We start from the raw sequence: 19,794 nt of genomic DNA, 5'->3' as shown, positions 1-19,794 counted from the left end.
TGGTCAGGCTGGTCTCGAACTTCTGACCTCGTGATCTGCCCACCTTGGCTTCCCAAAGTGCTGGAATTACAAGTATGAGCCACTGTGCCTGACCCAACACATTAGTTGGCTAACATTACAGGCTCACGGGCCAGGTGCCTGACCAACATAACAAAAGCTCATCTCTACCAAAAACTACAAAAAACTAACCAGGTGTGGTGGCGCACACCTGTAGTTCCCAGCTACTCGGGAGGCTGAGGCGTAAGAATCGCTTGAACCTGAGACACAGAGGTTTCAGTGAGTCAAGATCATGCCACTGCATTCCAGCCTAGGCAACACAGCAAAACTCTATCTCAAAAAATAAAATAAAATAAAATAAAATTATAGGCTGGGCGCGGTGGCTCATGTCTGTAATCCCAGCACTTTGGGAGGCCGAGGCAGTAGATCATGAGGTCAGGAGTTCAAGACCAGCCTGACCAACAGGATGAAACCTCGTTGCTACTAAAAATATAGAAAAGAAAATTAGCCAGGCGTGGTGGCACATGCCTGTGATCCCAGCTACTCAGGAGACTGAGGCAAGAGAATCACTTGAACCTGGGAAGCAGAGGTTGCAGTGAGCCGAGATCGTGCCATTGCATTCCAGCCTGGACGACTGAGCAAGACTCTGTCTCAAAAAAAAAAAAAAAAAAAAAAAAAAAATTATAATCTCAGTTCCTGTTAAAAACCATTAAGTGTAGCCAGGCACAGTGGCTCATGCCTGTAATCCCAGCACTTTGGGAGGCTGAGGCAGGCGGATCATGATGTCAGGAGTTTGAGACTAACCTGACCAACACAGTGAAACCCCGCCTCTACTAAAAATACAAACAGAATTAGCCAGGTGAGGTGATGCATGCCTGTGGTCTCAGCTACCCAGGAGGCTGAGGCAGGAGAACCGCTTGAACCCAGGAGGCAGAGATTGGAGTGAGCTGAGATCCGACCAATGCACTTCAGCCTGGGTGACAGAGGGAGACTCGTCTCAAAATAAACAAACAACAACAATAAAAAAAAATTAAGGATTTTTTGGTCGTATATTCAACTCCTATTTTGAACTACAATTTTGATTCTTTTTTGACTTCCAAGAGGAACTTTCATATCAAATTCATTATGTATTTACTTAAAATGTCTCTTAATATTGTCTAATTTATTGCTTAAAATATTTTTTACACACAAATAGCTTTTTTCATTTTGCTGTGTTGCCGCAAATTGCAGTTTCCATTCACTGTAGAATTTGTGACATGCTTTCTTTCAGTCCTTTTTTCTGAATGGCCCATTTGTGGTACTGGTTTCTGTATCTCTGTTTTATTCTGCATTAGTGATAGGCATTTATTTTATGTTTAAATTTGGTTCACTTTTAAGCTAGAAAATTATTTTATTATAGTTACAATACTAGATATTGAAATTTAATTGCTTCTCAGACAAAGGAAACTAAGAGAATTACCAGTCAACCTACCTTTAAAGAATGACTAAGGATATTCCTCAAAGGAAATAACAGCAGGCATAGAACTTCAGAAAGAACAATGGAATGAACAAAAATAGGGTAACTGTAACAGACTGTTTTTTACCTCTTGAGTTTTAAAAATCATGTTTAGTGGTTCAAATTTGTTTCCTATTGTTGCTGTAACAAATAACTGCAAACCCAATGGCTTAAACAATACAAATAAATTACCTGCTAGTTCTAGAGATCAGAAGTAAAAAATGAGTCTCACTAGGCTAAAATCAAGGGGTCAGTAGGGCTACCTGCTTTCTGAAGACTCTAGGGGAGAATGCATTTCCTTGTCTTTTCCATCCTTGAGAGGACATCTGCTTTTGTTGGCTCATGGCACTTTTCTTCCATCTTCAAAGCCAATGATGTTGGTGAGTTTGTCTTACGCTCACATCGCTACCTCTCTGGTTTTCTTTTTTGCCTCACTCTCCCTATTTTGCATATGTATTTCGGTATGTGTGTATATATGTATATTTGTGTGAGAGGGGTCTTGCTATATTGTCCAGGCTGGCCTGGAACTCCTCAGCTAAAGCAATCCCCTCACCTCATCCTCCCCTGTAGCTGGGACTCTGGGCATGACTCGCTGCTCTTCCACTTTTAAGAATCCTTATGACTGTATTGGGCTCCCTTTGATAGTATAGAATAATCTCTCTATTTTAAAGTCAGCTGATTAGTGGCCTTAATTCTACCTGCTACCTTACTTCCCCTTTGCCACATAACCTGTCAACTATTTTGGGGGATTAGGATGTGGACATCTTTGAGGGTAGCGTTATTCTGCCCATCACAGTATTAAAAAATGACAATACCAATCACATGTGGTATTCAATGTATGTAGAGGAAATACTTAACGGCATTACATTTAAGAGGTGGGGAGAAATAAATTGCTAGGGTATTATGCTGAATAAAAAAGGCCACCTAGAGGTTATATGCTATATGATTTCCTTTTTGTGACATTTCGAAATGATGAAATTTTAGAAATGAAGATATATTGCCAGGACAAATGGCTACCAGAGAGTGGGGGTGGGGGAGGCAGGAGGATGTGGTTATGAGAACAACACGGAGGATCTTTGTGTTTTGGAACTGTTGAATATCTTTGATTGTAGCAGTGGGTACATGACCTACATAGGTGATAACATTGTATAAAAATACATAAACACGTAATAAAAATAAAGATGACAAAAGAAAACGATATATAAGCACATATAGACAAATAAATGAATACTAGTAAAATTAGGACATCTGAATATAATCAGTAGCTTGCATCAATTTCAATGTCCTGTCAATATGTACCCAGAGCCTTTTTATAATTATTTAATAATTTCTGGAGGGATGGGATGTAATGGATTTAATTTGTACATTATTCTAAGTTTCTCTGCAGACTGTAGGATATTTTAGGATATTAGTCATCTTGTTAGTCTAGAATCTCAAAAAGTGGTTGGCAGAGGTGGGAGAGAAGAGGATGCAGGAAAAAAAGGCATCAGGTGGGCTCCCTGTCATGTTGGAGCAGTTCAGCATCTTGACTGTGGCGATGGATACACAAACCTGCACAGAAGAAAGAAATATATGGAACTTGGCCTAGTGTGGCAGCTCGTGCCTGTAATCCAAGCACTTTGGGAGGCTGAAGCAGGTGGATCACCTGAGGTCAGGAGTTCAAGACCAGCCTGGCCAGCGTGGTGAAACTCTGTCTCTACTAAAAATACAAACATGAGCCGGGCATGGTGGCACATGCCTGTAATCTCAGTTACTCTGGAGGCTGAGGCAGGAGAATAGCTTGAACCCAGGAGGTGGAGGTTGCAGTGACCAGAGATTGTGCCACTGCACTCCAGCCTGGGCAAGAGAGGGAGATTTTGTCTCAATAAATAAATAAATAACCACAAAAAATGTATGTGTGTGTGTGTGTGTGTGTGTGTGTGTGTGTGTGTTTGTGTGTGTGTGTGTGTATATATATGTATGTGTATATATTTGGAACTTAATACATCACATGCATGCAAATGATTGCAATGGGAAACTGAATATGGTCTGTGGATTGTATCAGTGTCAGTATCCTACTTATGCTGTTATGATACAGTTTTGTAATGTTTTACCATTGAGGAAAACTGGAATCAGCATATAAGGAATCTCTCTCTATTATTTATTATGACTGCATGTGAATCTACAATTATCTCAACAAACATTTCAATTAAAAAGTGAGAGAGTGAAGGGAGCTAACAGAAGTAAGGTTTCTACACCCAAGGTGGTAAAATGTCAACGCTGTTAGACTGTGATAAACGATGCAAGTATATTGTAATATCAAGGGAAGCTGTTAAGAAAACTATTCAAAGAAATACACTCAAAAAACTAAAAAGTCAAAATGTAATTCTAAAACATTTTCAAGTGATCCACAGAAAGTTGAGAAAGGGGAAATGAATGAAAAACAGAGGGAACAAACAGTAAACAAATAATAAAATAGCCAACTTAAGCCCAGTATATCGATCATTACTTTCGATATAACTAATCTAAATATGCCAATTAAGGGTAGATTGGCAGGGTGCATAAATTTAATTATCATTGCTGGTTTAAGTGGATATCATTATAACTCTTGCTGTTTGCATAAAATATTCAAATAAACACATTACAGGATTACATAGTTCATAGAAAAAAGTCATTCAAACCATTCAGTCCATTGACACTGGCTACATTGGTGACGTATTTATGTATAATATAAGAAATAATGTATGAACTTAAAATGTGCACTATAATAAAACAATAACAATATCTTAAAATGATATAACAGTTAAAGTAAAACATACATTTACCAAAATGCTGCTTCAGTTTTAAATTAAATGGAATGAAATTAAAAATTTATTTCTAGCCACATTTCAAGTGCTCAATAATTTCAAACCCTGTGTCGACTTAGAAATCCTATATAGCAAAAACAACCCCAAATTTTTAGAAAATAAAAATGTATAAAGCATGTTAATAGGTAATTCAGTGACAGAGACATTCACTAGTAATCTGAAAGTTTATTAAAGTTCTGTATTCGTTCTGAAAGCTTTTATTCTTAAGTAACACATCAATTCAACTCACATTTCCTCCACCAAAGCAGTCTCTTCGTCACACTTATCACCAAGGGGAAAGTAAATAACCAGGAAGTGCAGTCCTACTCTGTGCTGAGCAAAAAGTCTGGAAATGCTTGGAAAATAGTATTTTTTCTGCATAAGCCACATATGAATAATTTTTGTTTTGTGAAGTGGAGAATTAAAAGCAATCTAGCTGTCTCTCACCAGGTGGATGGTACTTTTAATTTATATTAATTATTACTACTATTCATTGAGAGCTTATTTTGTGACTCACTGTCCTAAGATGTTGCATTTAAAAAATTTTTTATTTTTTGAGATGGAGTTTTACTCTTGTTGCCCAGGCCGGAGTATGGTTGTGGGATCTTGGCTCACTGCAACATCCGCCTCCTCAGTTCAAGTGATTTCCGGCCTCAGCCTCCCAAGTAGCTGGAATTACAGGTGCACCACCATGCCCATCTAATTTTTGCATTTTTGGTAGAGACAGAGTTTCACCATGTTTTTGCCAGGCTAGTCTTGGAACTCCTGGCCTCAGGTGATCCCCTCGCCTCAGTCTCCCAAAGTGCTGGGATTACAGGCATGAGCCACAGCGACTGGCCTGAAAATGTTTTTATTCTTCCCTCCTGTGCATTTGACAGTTAGGCTGAATATAGAATTGCAGTAGGAATGCTTTAACTTAAGAATTTTTGTTGTTGTTTTAAAGACAGTGTTGAAATTGCCAAACAGATTTTTTCTGTCCACTGCACAGACAAAATCAATTCATTGAGACCACAGCATTGCAGTAGTTTCATTGACATGAGGCTGGCCCATGCAGGAGAAATAGAGTGGTCACTCAGATTAGCTACCCTGAAGGCTTGAAGGCTATGGTTTTTATGATCAATTTGATGGGGGTCTAGGGAGTGGTCCTGCTGATTTGTTGGGGATGAAATCATAGGAGTGTGGAGAATGGTCCTTGTGTACTGAATCAGGGTGAGGTTACAGGATTAGTTGAGTCCTGAGTCATGAGTGTGGGTGGGGATAGTCTGAAAAATACTGCAAAAAATAATAATAATTTTAGGTTTTACAATAGTGATGTTATCTTGAAGAGCAATTGGAGAAGTTACAAATCTGGTGACCTCTGGCCACATGATCCCTCAAGGGATTATAGAAACTACTATATTTTAGGGGATTTCAGCTTCCTTCCATAATTCTAATCCTGTGTTTTTACATTAGTTTTACAAAGGCGGTTTTCAGTCCCTGAGCAAGGAAGGGCTTGGTTTTTATTTTTATTTTATTTTATTTTTTTGAGACAGAGTCTTGCTCTGTCACCCAGGCTAGTGTACAATGGCAGGATCTTGGCTCACTACAACCTCCGCCTCCTGGGTTCAAGTGATTCTCCTTCCTCAACCTCCTGAGTAGCTGGGATTACAGGAGTGCCCCACCACACCCAGCTAGTTTTTGTATTTTTAATAGAGATTGGGTGTCACCATGTTGGTCAGGCTGATCTCGAACTCCTGACCTCATAATCCACCTGCCTCAGCCTCCCAAAGTGCTGGGATTATAGCCATGAGCCACTGCACCTGGTCAGTTTTTATTTTTATTTATTTATCTTGAGATGGAATTTTACTCTTGTGACCCAGGCTGGAGTGCAATGGTGAGATCTTGGCTCACTGCAACCTCCACCTCCTGGGTTCAATCGATTCTGCTGCCTCAGCCTCCGGAATAGCTGGGATTACAGGTGCCTGCCACCACGCCCAGCTAATTTTTTGTATTTTTAGTAGAGATGGGGTTTCACCATTTCTTGAACTCCTGACCTCAGGTGATCCATCCGCTTCTGGCTCCCAGAATGCTTGGATTACTGGTGTAAGCCGCCCCGCCCTGCCACAAGGGTTTAGTTTTAGGGAGGGACTATTACCATCCTTGTTTTTTTTTTTTTTTTTAATTTTTAATTTTTATTTTGTTTTGTTTTGTTTTGTTTTGTTTTGTTTTGTTTTGTTTTTGTTTTTGTTTTTGAGAAGGGGTTTCACCATGCTGGCCAGTCTGATCTCAAACTCCTGACTTCTGGTGATCTACCCACCTTGGCCTCCCAAAGTGCTGGGATTACAGGCGTGAGCCACTGTGCCCAGCCTCATCCTTGTTTTAAAATTAAAATACAAACTAAATTTCTTCCAAAGTTAGCTTGGCCTACACCCAGTAATGACCAAAGACAGCTTGGAGGTTAGAAACAAAACGGAGTTAACTAAGGTGAATTTCTGTTGCTGTTATAATTTTGCAAAGACATTTTTAAGGTCTTGCTCTATTGCCCAGGCTGGCGTACAGTGGAACCATCATAGCTCACTTGCACCCTTAAACACTTGGGCTCAAGTGATCTTCCCGCCTTTGTGTTTCAAAGTGCTACGATTATATGTGTGAGCTACTGCGCCTGGACTCTTAAAACATTTTGAAGGTCTTTCTCTTGTCTTGTTGTAGCTGAGAAGTGTGAAGGCATTCTGATTTCTAGTCCTAAGTAATCTATTTTTCTCTCTGCAGGTTTATAGGATCTCTTTGTCCCCAGTGTTCTGAAATTTCACAGTGATGTTTCTTGATGTAGATCTACGACAATCTATTTTGCAGGAGCACTTGGTGGGCCCTTTTCATCTGGCAATTTATGTCTTCAGTTCTGAAAAATTTTTGTTGAATTATTTTATGGATGATTTTTCTGCTTCATTTTATCCTTACTCTCTTCCTATAACACTTATTACTCAGATGTGGGACCTTCAGGGATGTTCCCTTTATTTTTTTTATATCTTCTATTTTCCTTCTTTTTGCTGTGTTTTCTTACCACTTTCTTGAACTTTATCTTCCAACTCTTCTGTTGAATTTTTCATTTCAGCAATTAACTGCTTTGTTTATTCTCTGAATTTTCTTTTTACATAGCATAATTTTCTATTTTCACAAAGGAAATACTTTGTCAGTTTTTTTTTTTTTTTCAATAGAGTCTCACTCTGTCACCCAGGCTGGAGTGCAGTGGTACGATCTTGGCTCACTGCAACCTATGCTTCCTGGGTTCAAGCAGTTCTCCTTCCTCAGCCTCCTGAGTAGCTGGCACTACAAGCATGTGCCACCATGCCTAGCTAATCTTTTCTATTTTTAGTAGTGATGGGGTTTCACCATGTTGGTCAGGTTGGTCTCGAACTCCTGACCTCAAGTGATCTGCCCACCTCAGCCTCCCAAAGTGCTGTCATTATAGGCAGGAGCCATCACACCCAGCCTCTCTGAGGTTATTAAGAATAGCTTTGTTCAGCCAGGCATGGTGGCCCACTTTGGGAGCCAATGTGGGTAGGTGGCTTGAGCTCAGGAGTTTGACACCAGTCTGGGCAATATGATAGACCCTGCCTCCATTAAAAATACAAAAGTTGGGGGTAGGGGGAAAGGGAAGGGAGAGTATTAAGACAAATACTGAATGCATGTGGGGCTTAAAACCTAGATGACGGTTTGATAGGTGCAGCAAACCACCATGGCACATGTACGCCTATGTAACAAACTTGCTGTCCAGCGCATGTATCTAACAACTTAAAGTTTAAAAAATTATAAAAATTAGCTGGTGGCCGGGCACAATGGCTCACACCTGTAATCCTAGCACTTTGGGAGGCCTAGGTGGGCAGATCACCTGAGGTCGGGAGTTCGAGACCAGCCTGATCAATATGGTGAAACCCCCATCTCAACTAAAAATATAAAAATTAGCCAGGCGTGGTGGCATGCACCTGTAATCCCAGTTACTTGGGAGGCTGAGGTAGGAGAATTGCTTGAACCCGGGAGGCGGAGGTTGCGGAGAGCCGAGATCCTGCCACTGTGCTCGAGCCTAGGCGGCAGAGTGAGACTGCATCTCAAAAAAAAAATTAATTTAATTAAATTTAAAAAAACTAGCTGGGCATGGTGGTGCCTGCCTGTGGTCCCGGCTAATTAGGAGGGTTAAGTGGAAGAATCGCTTGAGCCCAGGAGATCAAAACTACAGTGAGCCAGAATAGTACCACTGCACTCCAGCCTGGGCAACAGAATGAGACCCTGTCTCAAAGGCAAAAACAAACAAACAAACAAACAAAAAAAAAAGAGTAGCTTTGTTGGAGGTTTTGTTTTTTTCCTCTATATAGTCTCTATTTCCTTCAAGTTGGTTTCTTCTTGATTGGTTTGGTCTTTATCTTCCATATCTGGTCATCCTTTCTTTATGATTAAGAAAAAGGGATTTAAATCCTAATCGGTTGCTCTGAGTGCTTCTGTGGAGCTTGTCCACTTTGGATGTCACTGTCAAGTGATCTGGATAGGCTCTTTGTTGGTGAACTTCTCATGTCAATATTTAAAAAATCTTTCCTCCTGGCAGGGCACAATGGCTCATGCCTGTAATCCCAGCACTCTGGGATGCCCAGGTGGGTGGATCAGTTGAGGCCAGAAGTTCGAGACCAGTCTGGCCAACATGACAAAACCCCATCTCTACTAAAAATACAAAAATTAGCCAAGTGTCGTGGTGTATATCTATAATCCCAGCTACTTGGGGGGCTGAGGCAGGAGAATTGCTTGAACTTGGGAGCCAGAAGGTGCAGTGAGCAGAGATTGTGCCACTGTGCTCCAGCCTGGGCAACAGAGCAAGACTCCGTCTCAAAAAAAAAAAAATAAAAAAGAAAATAATAACACAAAAACCAAAAAAACTTTCCTCCTACCTTGACATTTTTGGCAGAAAACATTATTCTAATCTTCTTACTGAAGGGAAATGACCAGGCTTCTGGCATTCTGGAAGCCAAGTGGAGGAAGAGATGAAAAGTTTTAGCATTCCATATGCATTCAGTCATGCAGTCTCTCTGTGTTTGGTTTGATGATGCATCTTTAATTGTACCTACATTTGTATCCTACATTTCAGAGGCCTTCTGCTGTGCTTACTCCTGAGAATAAATCATTATAAGCAGGTGAGGAAAGGGCAATGTGAGTGAAGATACAGAGGTTTAACCCAATGGAACAGCTTTCACTCAATCTTTATTTTAGCTCCTTCATTCCTTCATTATTTTGGACTCCCCTCTACCCCAGCGGTATGGCAACGCTCTCTACACCAACAGTAGGGTTCAAGCCATTCTCCTGCCCCAGCCACCTGAGTAGCTGGGAATGCAGGTGCGTGCCACCATACCTGGCTTATTTATGTATTTTTAGTAGAGATGGGGTTTCACTGTGTTGCCCAGGCTGGTCTCGAGCTCCTAACCTCAAGTGATCTGCCGGTCTTGGACTCCCAAAGTGCTGGAATTAATATGAGCCACCTCGCCTGGCCTTTTTTTTTTTTCTTTTTCCAGTTTTTTTTAGTTTCTTTTTTTTTTTTTTTTTTTTTTTTTAAATTTTTGTATTCTTTTTCATGTGAATTGTACCTTTTAAAGAAAATCACTTTATTCAAGTTTCAGTGGAATTTTGTAGGGGAGCAAAATTAGATGTGTGGTTTAGTCTACCATCTTAACCCAGAAAACCGTTTAGATCTACTTTTGCTCGTCTTAAAACGAACGAAACAGAAGTTTCGGGATACTGAGAAAAAGACCAAAGCATTCTTCTGTCTCCTTTACTTTTTGTCCATGACAATGTGAAACCATATTTAGATCAAACAAGTGTCCATTTAGGCCCTGTGCTTTTGAGAAAAATAGTTTTGAAACTGAGCAATCTGAGCAAACCTCGCCCTTGGAGCTAACCCAAAGGAATTTTCTATGACCCATGACCAAACTTTGTGGACACAGAAGCTGGTTGCTTAAAGAACAGACCTCTCCTAGGTCAGAAATTATAGGTTCCACTGAGAGCAAATTCAAACAACACTATTTCATTTGACAGAATTTCAATATCTAGGTTTTTCTCTAATAAACACATTAAACAACAAGCTTAATTTTTCTTCTATTATTTATTACACAATTACAGGTGTTACTGAAATATGGATGAATTGTCTTCTAGGAAATTTGACTGAGGACTAAGTGTGAAGTACAATAAACAGTCAGAAAACACGAATCCCATTCATTTCCTATTTAAAAATGAGAAAAAGGAATTATTAATTGTACTATAAGAGTTACAGATGCTTCAGGACCATAAACTGGGAATTTTGCCAAGAGTCTCTCAGACCAACCTTGATTAACATTCATTCACCATTCATTCATTTATTCATTCACTCACTCAAATATGTTTCTTGATCCTCTGTATATGCAAGGCTCTGAACTAGTTACTGGACCTCTACCTGTGAACAAGGCAGATACTGCCCCGGTTTTCTTGGAACTTGTGCTCTGGCAGAATGGACAAGCATGAATCAAATAATTGCAACATGATTTCATGTGGTAAAAATATAAGAGAGGGGGTACTTGCCTTCATCTCAGGTATAATGTTTGAGGTGAGATCTGAGAGAGGAGTAGGAGATGTTCATTACGCAAAAAGCAGGCACAGGATAGAGGGCCTGGAAATCTGCCAGACCTAAGTCACAAAACAGGGTAAATACCCAGAGATGGTCATTGAGACACAGACAGAGAGAATGAGAGGACTGGGCAGGAAGCAAAGTCCACATCTTGATTAGCTCAAAGCTTCTTCAGGAAGACAAGAACTCCTCACAGCAGACACATGGGGCAGAGAAATGTACCTACTCAGCAATTTGAACAGTCACCCAGCTCCAATATGACAAAACAAGCCAATGGAAACATTTTACTCAGGACAAGTTTTCAAAAAGTATAAATGCATTTTTTAATGGCTTAGACTTTTGTTTGAATGCAAAATAAAGTCTCTAACTGGTGAATAAGAACAGGATTTTTTAAGAGTACCCAAATACCATCTATTATGTTATTTGCTAATGTATTTATGCCCTCCCTCAACCCCCATGTTGTTTTATTTTGTTTTAATCACAATTCAGTGTTAAAAAGATAAAGCTTTTTAAACATTCACTGTTGCTCAAAAGCTGAGAGCATGTGCTGTCCCAGATCATAAGGTTAGTGGTGGTTATTTGAATATTAAATAAAAGGATTCATTTTCCTTGAAGCAAGCAGGGAATTAAGCTTACAACTTCAATTACCAATAATTAATTCCCCACACTGCAAGCCATGCAGTTTGCATTTAAAGTCCCAGTGCCCCAAGGATAACAGAAATCTATTTTGGTCACTTTTTATTTTCATCATTTAAAGAGTACATCTTATTTCAATTAGGCCCATACAGTTCCAGATTATACGAGAGAACAAATATCTCTTCTAAAAAAAAAAACAGGGAGTTGTGGGGATGGGGAGACAGAGGACTTTTAAGCATGACAAAGAAATTTCTAGGATCTTTGCTTTCTCTTGCTTTTATTGAGAAATCATCTAATATTGTCAAGAATTAGCTACTTCATATCCATGAAGCTATTATTTACAGTCAGATGAATAATTTCCCTAAATTCATTTTTCCTTATGTATTAAGCTATTCTTTGCTGGCTTTTCATTACTTAAAAGAAAGAAAGCAATTGAGCACAGGAGGTAAAATTAAGTCCTGCTCCAAAGCCAACCCCACCAACTCTGGAAGCAGGCATAAGGATGAGAAGGACTCTTCAGAAAGGAAAACTTGACCTAGTGGTGGCTAAGGGACACTGAGCTCATCAGGATCTTGCGCATTCTTTTGACGAATTCTGAGCAACAGAAAGGAGCCAGCAGGGTGTCACCAAAGCAAGGACACAATCGGAGCTGGAGTTCTTAGAGATAAAAAGAGATGCTTGGAATTAGGTTTCACCAGGAAGAGGCAGACCTGTGTGGTATATAGAAAATAAGTTCTAAGAAGACTCTTCTTTCAAGTTTTAAAGACATTAGGTTTCTTCCAGCCTGTAAGTGCTAACATTGCCCCAAATAAATCTCATATTCATAATACAATTGACCATGTTACAGTAAAATCTTATTTAAGTGGAACTTAATTAAATGAAACCATAAATTAACTGCAATTAGCTTTTGCACTTGGCTTTCAGGAAAAATAGGGAAATCAAAAAAATGCAGTATCAGTCATTTAATAAAAAGTAATAGTTACAAAGGCAAGTTCTAAGGTCAGTACATACTCATTCTAGTCTTCAGCCCACAGCTGTACAATGTCCAAACATATCCAGAATCTTGATCTCAGTACCCTACAAGATCTTTAATATAGGCAATAATATACTTTGTTTGTTTGTTTGTTTGATATGGAGTCTCCCTCTGTCCCCCAGACTGGAATGCAGTGGTGCAATTTCAGCTAACTGCAGCCTCTGCCTCCTGCTTTCATGCGATTCTTATGTCTCAGCTGCCCGAGTAGCTGGGATTACAGGCCCGTGCTTCGGCTAAGTTTTGTATTTCTAGTAGAGATGGAGTTTCACCATGTTGGCCAAGCTGGTCTCAAACTCCTAGCTTCTAGTGATCCATCGCCTCGGCCTCCCAAAGTGCTGGGATTACAGATGTGATGCACCACGCCCAGCTGATATATTTTTAAAGATTCTGTTATAAAGAGCTGAGGGGACCGGGCGCAGTGGCTCAAGCCTGTAATCTCAGCACTTTGGGAGGCCGAGGTGGGTGGATCACGAGGTCAAGAGATCGAGACCATACTGGTCAACATAGTGAAACCCCATCTCTACTAAAAATACAGAAAAAAAATTAGTTGGGCATGGTGGCACGTGCCTGTAATCCCAGCTACTCAGGAGGCTGAGGCAGGAGAATTGCCTGAACCCAGGAGATGGAGGTTGCGGTGAGCTGAGATCGTGCCATTGCACTCCAGCCTGGGTAATGAGCAAAACTCCATCTCAAAAATAAATAAATAAATAAATAAAGAGCTGAGGGCTGGGTGTGTGGCTCACTCCTGTAATCCCAGCACTTTGGGAGGCCAAGGCAGGTGGAACACTTGAGGCCAGGAGTTCAAGACCAGCCTGGCCAACATGGTGAAACCCCATTTCTACTAAAATTACAAAACTAGCTGGCATAGTGGCAGGCGCCTGTAATCCCAGCTGCTCAGGAGGCTGAGGCAGGAGAATCGCTTGAACTTTGGAGGTGGAGTTTGCAGTGAGCTGAGATCACGCCACTGCACTCCAGCCTAGGCAACAGAGCGAGACTCAGTCTCAAAAAAAAAAGGGAGGAATGTATACAGGCAGAAAGTATTTTTTGCCTAAGTGAATTTAATGATTACAAATTTAAATAGCTGTTCAACTGTAATTTAAGCATTCTGAATAATCAACTTTATCCAACATTATGTAAAAACTTATACATTAAAAGAGAGCCACTCAATAAAGTTTAACCAAACATTTCCAAATGCAAAAACGGAAGCCTTTGCTGATATTAGTATACAAAACAGAAACAAAAACAGATTTTATGTCCTGAAGGCCAAAAGCCACCTCTGCTTAAATCATGTATTTAAGGAGCCGGGTCACTGGCTCTGTGTCTGTATGCTTGATGCACTGTTGTTAACACAGCCAAATATTTCCACCCTAGGAAATCAAATCTAAATAGTGTAATAAGCAATACCTTTTTACAAGACAAACTTTAAAGAAAGTGTTTCTTTTTTTAATGCAGAGTTTTTTTAATGAATCATTCTGTCAGAAAAATCAGAAGATGTATTTTGCTGTGGAATGAAAAGTGACAATACGACATTCATTTCTTGATTTCTGCCTTCAAATCTTTCAAGATCACGCCTTCTAAAGGTAAGTCAGTTCGGCATTTAGACACTTTGTTACTTCCTGCCCCATCCCGTCTATAAGACTCTACCCTCTCTCTTTACTGAAGGCTTTGGCCCCTGTCAATAGTCTACTGAAGTTTTTAGCACAGACAAGCAAATTCTACTCAGGAACTTTATTGTGGTACCATACAAATGTTACGTTTCCAAGCACAATGGCTGTTATTAGCCCAAAATATCCCTGCTGGACCACACAGCTCTAAGAGCCATCCCCTTGTCATAGATAGCCAAGGGGTAACAAAAAGAAGAGAGAAGCCTCAAATTGGCTTAGAAAGATAGGCCAACCCCAGGAGGTCTGGGACAAGAAGCAGCTGAATGCCTGATGGATTTGCTATGACATAGCTGTTCCTGCCTTGGAAGAGGGCAGGGAACACTCGTACCCACTTTCTAAGATTCTGTAAATGACAAACTCCTGAAAGCAACAGCCTACCACCAGCTAAAAACATCTGCGGAAACTCGAAACAGACTGGATTGGAATGCCACTGAGATCTGTATTACTTTCTGTTTGGAACCAGAGGCTGTCCTCGAGGTTCAATAGTCAGCCAGAGCATGGAGATGGGCTATTTTTCACAAGGAAAAGAGACCCTGTTTGTGGCTATTGTCTGTTGCTCAGGCATGTTTGAGTTGTTTTTCCACTAGAGGTATGATGGTCTCATACTCCCTTACTCTATGCTCTGTGTTACCAAACTAAGGTTTTTGAGGTGACTACCTAGTTAGGGTGCAGCCTTTGTAGTGCAAGAGGGAGAATGTTGATTGCTTTTTGAGGAAATAAACCTCTGCTTGGGCCCTCAATAGCGTCAAGCTCAATTGAACTAACTCAATATTTAGCATTGTCTTCATTGGTTTCATAGAGACCTGAAAATGAAAACAAGTTTGATTATGAAATAAAAAAACACAGCTGAGCGCGGTGACTCACGACTGTAATCCAAGCACTTTGGGAGGCTGAGGTAGGTGGATCATGAGGTCAGGAGTTCAAGACCAGCCTGGCCACGATGGTGAAACCCCGGCTCTACTAAAAATACAAAAATTAGCCGGGTGTGGTGGCAGATGCCTATAACCCCAGCTACTTGGTAGGCTGAGGCAGGAGAATAGTTTGAACCTGGGAGTTGGAGGTTGCGGTGAACCAAGATAGCGCCACTGCACTTCAGCCTGGAGGGTAGACGGCAAGAGTCTGCCTCAGCAGCAACAACAAAACCCCCCTAAAAACAATAGATATTCACTTGTTTTCCAAAAAGTAACAAATTTTACAAACTTTTTTAGTTTTATTTTCATCATCACCGTTTCCTAAGCTGCTAGCTTTCCTGGGTGGGTTGACAGAATAAATCAAATGGCTGGGCCATCGATTCCCTGTTGAAGGAATTTTGTTTAAATTTGTGGTATTTGAAATTCAACACTTCTTAAAATGGTTTATGGGTTTCTTCTTAATGTGTTCTCTACCCTATCATGTTTTCTTTGTTACTCTTTGTTGGACCCAGTTATTCTCTTGCAGTCCAGTGAATGAGCACTAAGAAATGAAAGTTTACAGAGGTCAAGTGACTTGTCCATGGCCGCACAGCTAATGACATAATTGAGGCTTGAATTTATATTGCTTATTTGTTAGTTCAGGCAGGATTATTTTCTGTTACCAAGCTACTTCTGAGACTATAAATAGTTGTAGTAGTTAAGATGGATTCTTTTCTGCTTAATAACGAATTTAAAAAATAAGGAAATATCTTTTATCTCTTTTTCCATGATCTTCAGTGTAAGGATAAACTCTATTAATGTGCTTAACATAACAAATGATAGGTTTTCTTGGCTTTATATCTGCCCTAATGCCTCCATTTTCATTAACAACAGTCCCTCCCAAAGGGTTAAAAGTAGTTTCTGAAGTTTGCAACAAATATGATTAAAGGATTGAAAAGTAAGTCTTATGAAGGAGAACAAGGGGTGATCTAGTGGTTTTCACGAATTCAGAAAGTCACGGGAAGGATAATGTATTCCTCTCCGTTTTCAAAAATAAGAACTTTCAAGTAAATGGTTTCTAATTATAGCTGCAATAGAATCAGATTTTATTTTAAAATATTACTTGTGTCCACCTATAGGAATAAAGGAAATCAGGTTTAAGAAAGAACACCAGAGAGGCCGGGCACGGTGGCTCACGCTTGTAATCTCAGCACTTTGGGAGGCCGAGGCGGGTGGATCACGAGGTCAAGAGATCGAGACCATCCTGGCCAACATGGTGGAACCCCGTCTCTACTAAAAATACAAAAAAATTAGCTGGGCGTGGTGTTGCGCACCTCTAGTCCCAGCTACTCGGGAGGCTGAGGCAGGAAAATTGCTTGAACCCGGGAGGCGGAGGTTGCAGTGAGCTGAGGTCGCGCCACGGCACTCCAGCCTGGTGCCTGGTGACTGAGTGAGACTCTGTCTCAAAAAAAAAAAAAAAAAAAAAAAAAAAAAAAAAAAGAGAAAGAAAAAGAAAGAAAGAAAGAAAGAAAGAAAACCATAGAAACAGTTTCTCCCATGTGGGAGCGAATGTTAGTATGCATTGATAAAACAGTTCACACATCTTGCCTCAAAAATACTCCACCTCTCCCAATATCCAGAAGTTGTGATGATGCATGGTTTTTACACAATGAAAAGGAGAAAAGCCAAGTAGGGTCAAGTAGGGCAGGTAAAGGTAGACTCATTTAAAAACTAAATTTAGAGCTATCCTCTGCAGAGAACTATCTTGATGCCTTGCTGTATAATCCTGTGACTTTTGCCCTTTATTTTTAATTTGATGGATTCATAGGCCATATAACATCAACTCTTATTGCATAGAGGTCCAAAGAGATAAAGTGACTTAACATTTCTCAAGATTATAAAACTAGCTAATAGCCAAACACAGCCTTGAACTCAGACCTCTTGTTTGCTTACTCCAAAACTCTTCTCCCTTTACCATGTAGACAATATTAATCATTCCAGCTTCTAAGATAGATGTTACTCCCCTCTGCAGCAGGCAGAACAATGGCCCCCCAAAATGTCTATGTCCTAATCCCTGGAACCTGTGAATATGTTTCATTACATGGCAAGAGGAATCAGTGTTGCAGATGAATTGAGTTTGCTAATCTGCTGATCTTAAAATAGGGAGACTATCCTGGATTATCAGGGTGAGTCCAATGAAATCACAGGAGTCTTGAAATATGGGAGAAGGAGGTAGAATATTTGGCACCAGGGTGATGTAAGAAATCTTGACTGGCCATTGCTGGCTTTGACAATGGCATGGCACCAGCAGCAAAGAAATGTGGGCAGCCTTTAGGGTCCAGAAAAGGCAAGAAAATGGATTCTCCCTGAAAGGTTACAGAAAGGAAGTGCCCTGCCAACATCTTGATATTAGCCCAGCAAGACCCATTTTAGACCTCTAATCTCAAGTACTGGAAGAGAATATATTTGTGTTGTTTAAGCCACTGGATTTATGAAAATATGTTACAGCAACAATAAATAACCAATACACTTTCAAAAAAGTATCTTTTAAAAACCACATGATAACAAAACTCAATAATACATGTTACTATTTTTTTTCCCCTAATAGACCATTTTTTTCCCCATAGGTTTTTGGAGAACGGTGATATTTGGTTACATGAGTACATTATTTAGTGGTGGTGTGTGAGATTTTTGTGCACTCATCACCTGAGCAGTAAACACTGAACCCAGTTTGTAGCCTTTTACCCCTCACCCCCTTCCCTCCCTTTCTCCTTAAGTCCCCAGAGTCCATCGTGTCATTCTTATGCCTTTGCATCCTCATAGCTTAGCTCCCACTTCTGAGTGAGAACATATGATATTTGGTTTTCCAGTCCCGATTTACTTCACTTAGATAGTCTCCAATTCCATTCAGGTTGCTGTGAATGCCATTAATTCATTCCTTTTTATGGCTGAGTAGTATTCCATCTATTTATATACCACATTTTCTTTATCCACTGGTGGATTAATTGGCACCTGATAGGCCATTTTAAGGACTTTACATCATATTTTTATTTTATTTATTTTTAGTTTTTGGAGACAGGATCTGGAAATGCAGTGGCATGATTATGGCTCACTGCAACTTCCGCCTCAGCCTCCCAAGTAGTTGAGACTACAGGTGTGTGCCACCTGGTTAATTTTTGTATTTTTTGGTAGAGACAGGGTGTTTCCATATGGCCCAAGATGGTCTTGAACTCTTGAGCTCAAGAAATCCACCCATCTCAGCCTTCTAGAATGCTGGGATTAGAGGCACAAACCACTGTGCTTGGCTTGGCCCATCCTACTTTTTTTTTTTTTTTCTTTTTTGCACTCAGAAAATGATTCGGTTCCAGTGCACGTCCTACTATTTTTAAAAAGTAGCTATTATTCCTTTGGGGTCTGATCTTTGCCAGGTTGTAGCAAATAACAACAAATATCCAGGGAGAAAACCTAGTATGAGCAAGAACTATTCTAGATGTTAGATATATTAACTGATTTAGCCCTTGTCAGAGTGTTATGAGGTGGGCTCTATTACCATCCTAACTTTATGGAGAAGACGACTGAGGGACAGAGAAGTGGTGCAGCTTGCACAAGCCCACAAAGCTGAAGAGTTCCAGAACTGGGATTGAACCCAGACAGTCACTCTGGAGTCTGAACACTGCAATGCTCTTCTGCTTCTCTCAAATGATAGCAGTCAAATACATAGCGTCTTTACCAAGCATAGACAGAGATGATCTTGTTTTTTACCCAGGAGATAAACAAAATTGCTTATGGAATATATTTTTTTCTAACTCACAGATTTTCCTTTGAGATATTTTTAGTGTTTTCCTGTAAGCTTCTCATACTGCTACTTAAATTTTTCTCTCTCACTAGCACCGAGACTGTTTTCATATGTAAATCACCAACAATTTCATAGTCTTGCAGATATTTATTATTCAAGAGCTGATCAACATGTCTGTGGTTTTCCATCTCAGTTGTCTCTGTACGTTTTTGTGTCTTGCCCACTGTAGATCCTATAAACCCATCTACCAGTCTAAATGCAGTGAAGGGCAGAGGAGATGAAAATAATATCTGCAGACTTAGTTACTTGTTAATAACAGCTCTGATAAAAGAGATTTGTTTGTGGTTGCCTGCCATTGATTTTTTCCCCATTTTATTTCTTAATGAAATGTAAGCTCTTTGTAGCCCTATGATTTTTATATTTAGACATTCTTTTAAGTCTCATTTCTAACAAAGGTTTATTAATTTGATTCATTTGTGCTAAAACCACACTCTCCAAATATCCCAGACGATCAAGAATTGGCTTTAGTAATTTTTTTTTCCATTTCTAGACACAGAAAACCAAAACAAATAGTTAAAATCAGTTTGTTCTTCTTCAAGGTTTGCTTCCAGTTTTAAATATGCTTCCATTTATGCTATAGACCAGGAGTGGTAATAGATTAGTAGTGGCTGATGGATCAGCAGAGAATGTCCAAAATATTTTTGAAATATTTTCCACTTTGTGGAAAAATATGGACTCTGTGGAAAAGAGATTGGTGACCTCTTAGCAGATGTAGATGTTCATTAGTAGGCATAGATGTATGTTTTGGAGGTGAGCTGGGTATTGCAACTGCTGCTATCCCT

General features: G+C 39.9%; 1 long non-coding RNA gene across 3 annotated transcripts in view; it reads left to right on the top strand.

Moving 5' to 3' along the window:
* The window catches only part of LOC101030116 (uncharacterized), a 215,409-nt gene that overhangs the window by 21,621 nt on the left and 173,994 nt on the right, over positions 1 to 19,794 (top strand). For all 3 annotated transcript variants that reach the window (XR_012516915.1, XR_005579136.2, XR_012516916.1), the window contains exon 2: positions 14,055 to 14,182. This is a non-coding gene — a long non-coding RNA (uncharacterized LOC101030116). The remainder of the gene's footprint in view (positions 1 to 14,054; positions 14,183 to 19,794) is intronic.

Source organism: Saimiri boliviensis, chromosome 3 (assembly GCF_048565385.1).
Source record: "Saimiri boliviensis isolate mSaiBol1 chromosome 3, mSaiBol1.pri, whole genome shotgun sequence".
Lineage (NCBI taxonomy): Eukaryota > Metazoa > Chordata > Mammalia > Primates > Cebidae > Saimiri > Saimiri boliviensis.
The sequence above is the reverse complement of the archived record's forward strand: the minus strand, read 5'-3'. Positions and strand labels throughout refer to the sequence as shown.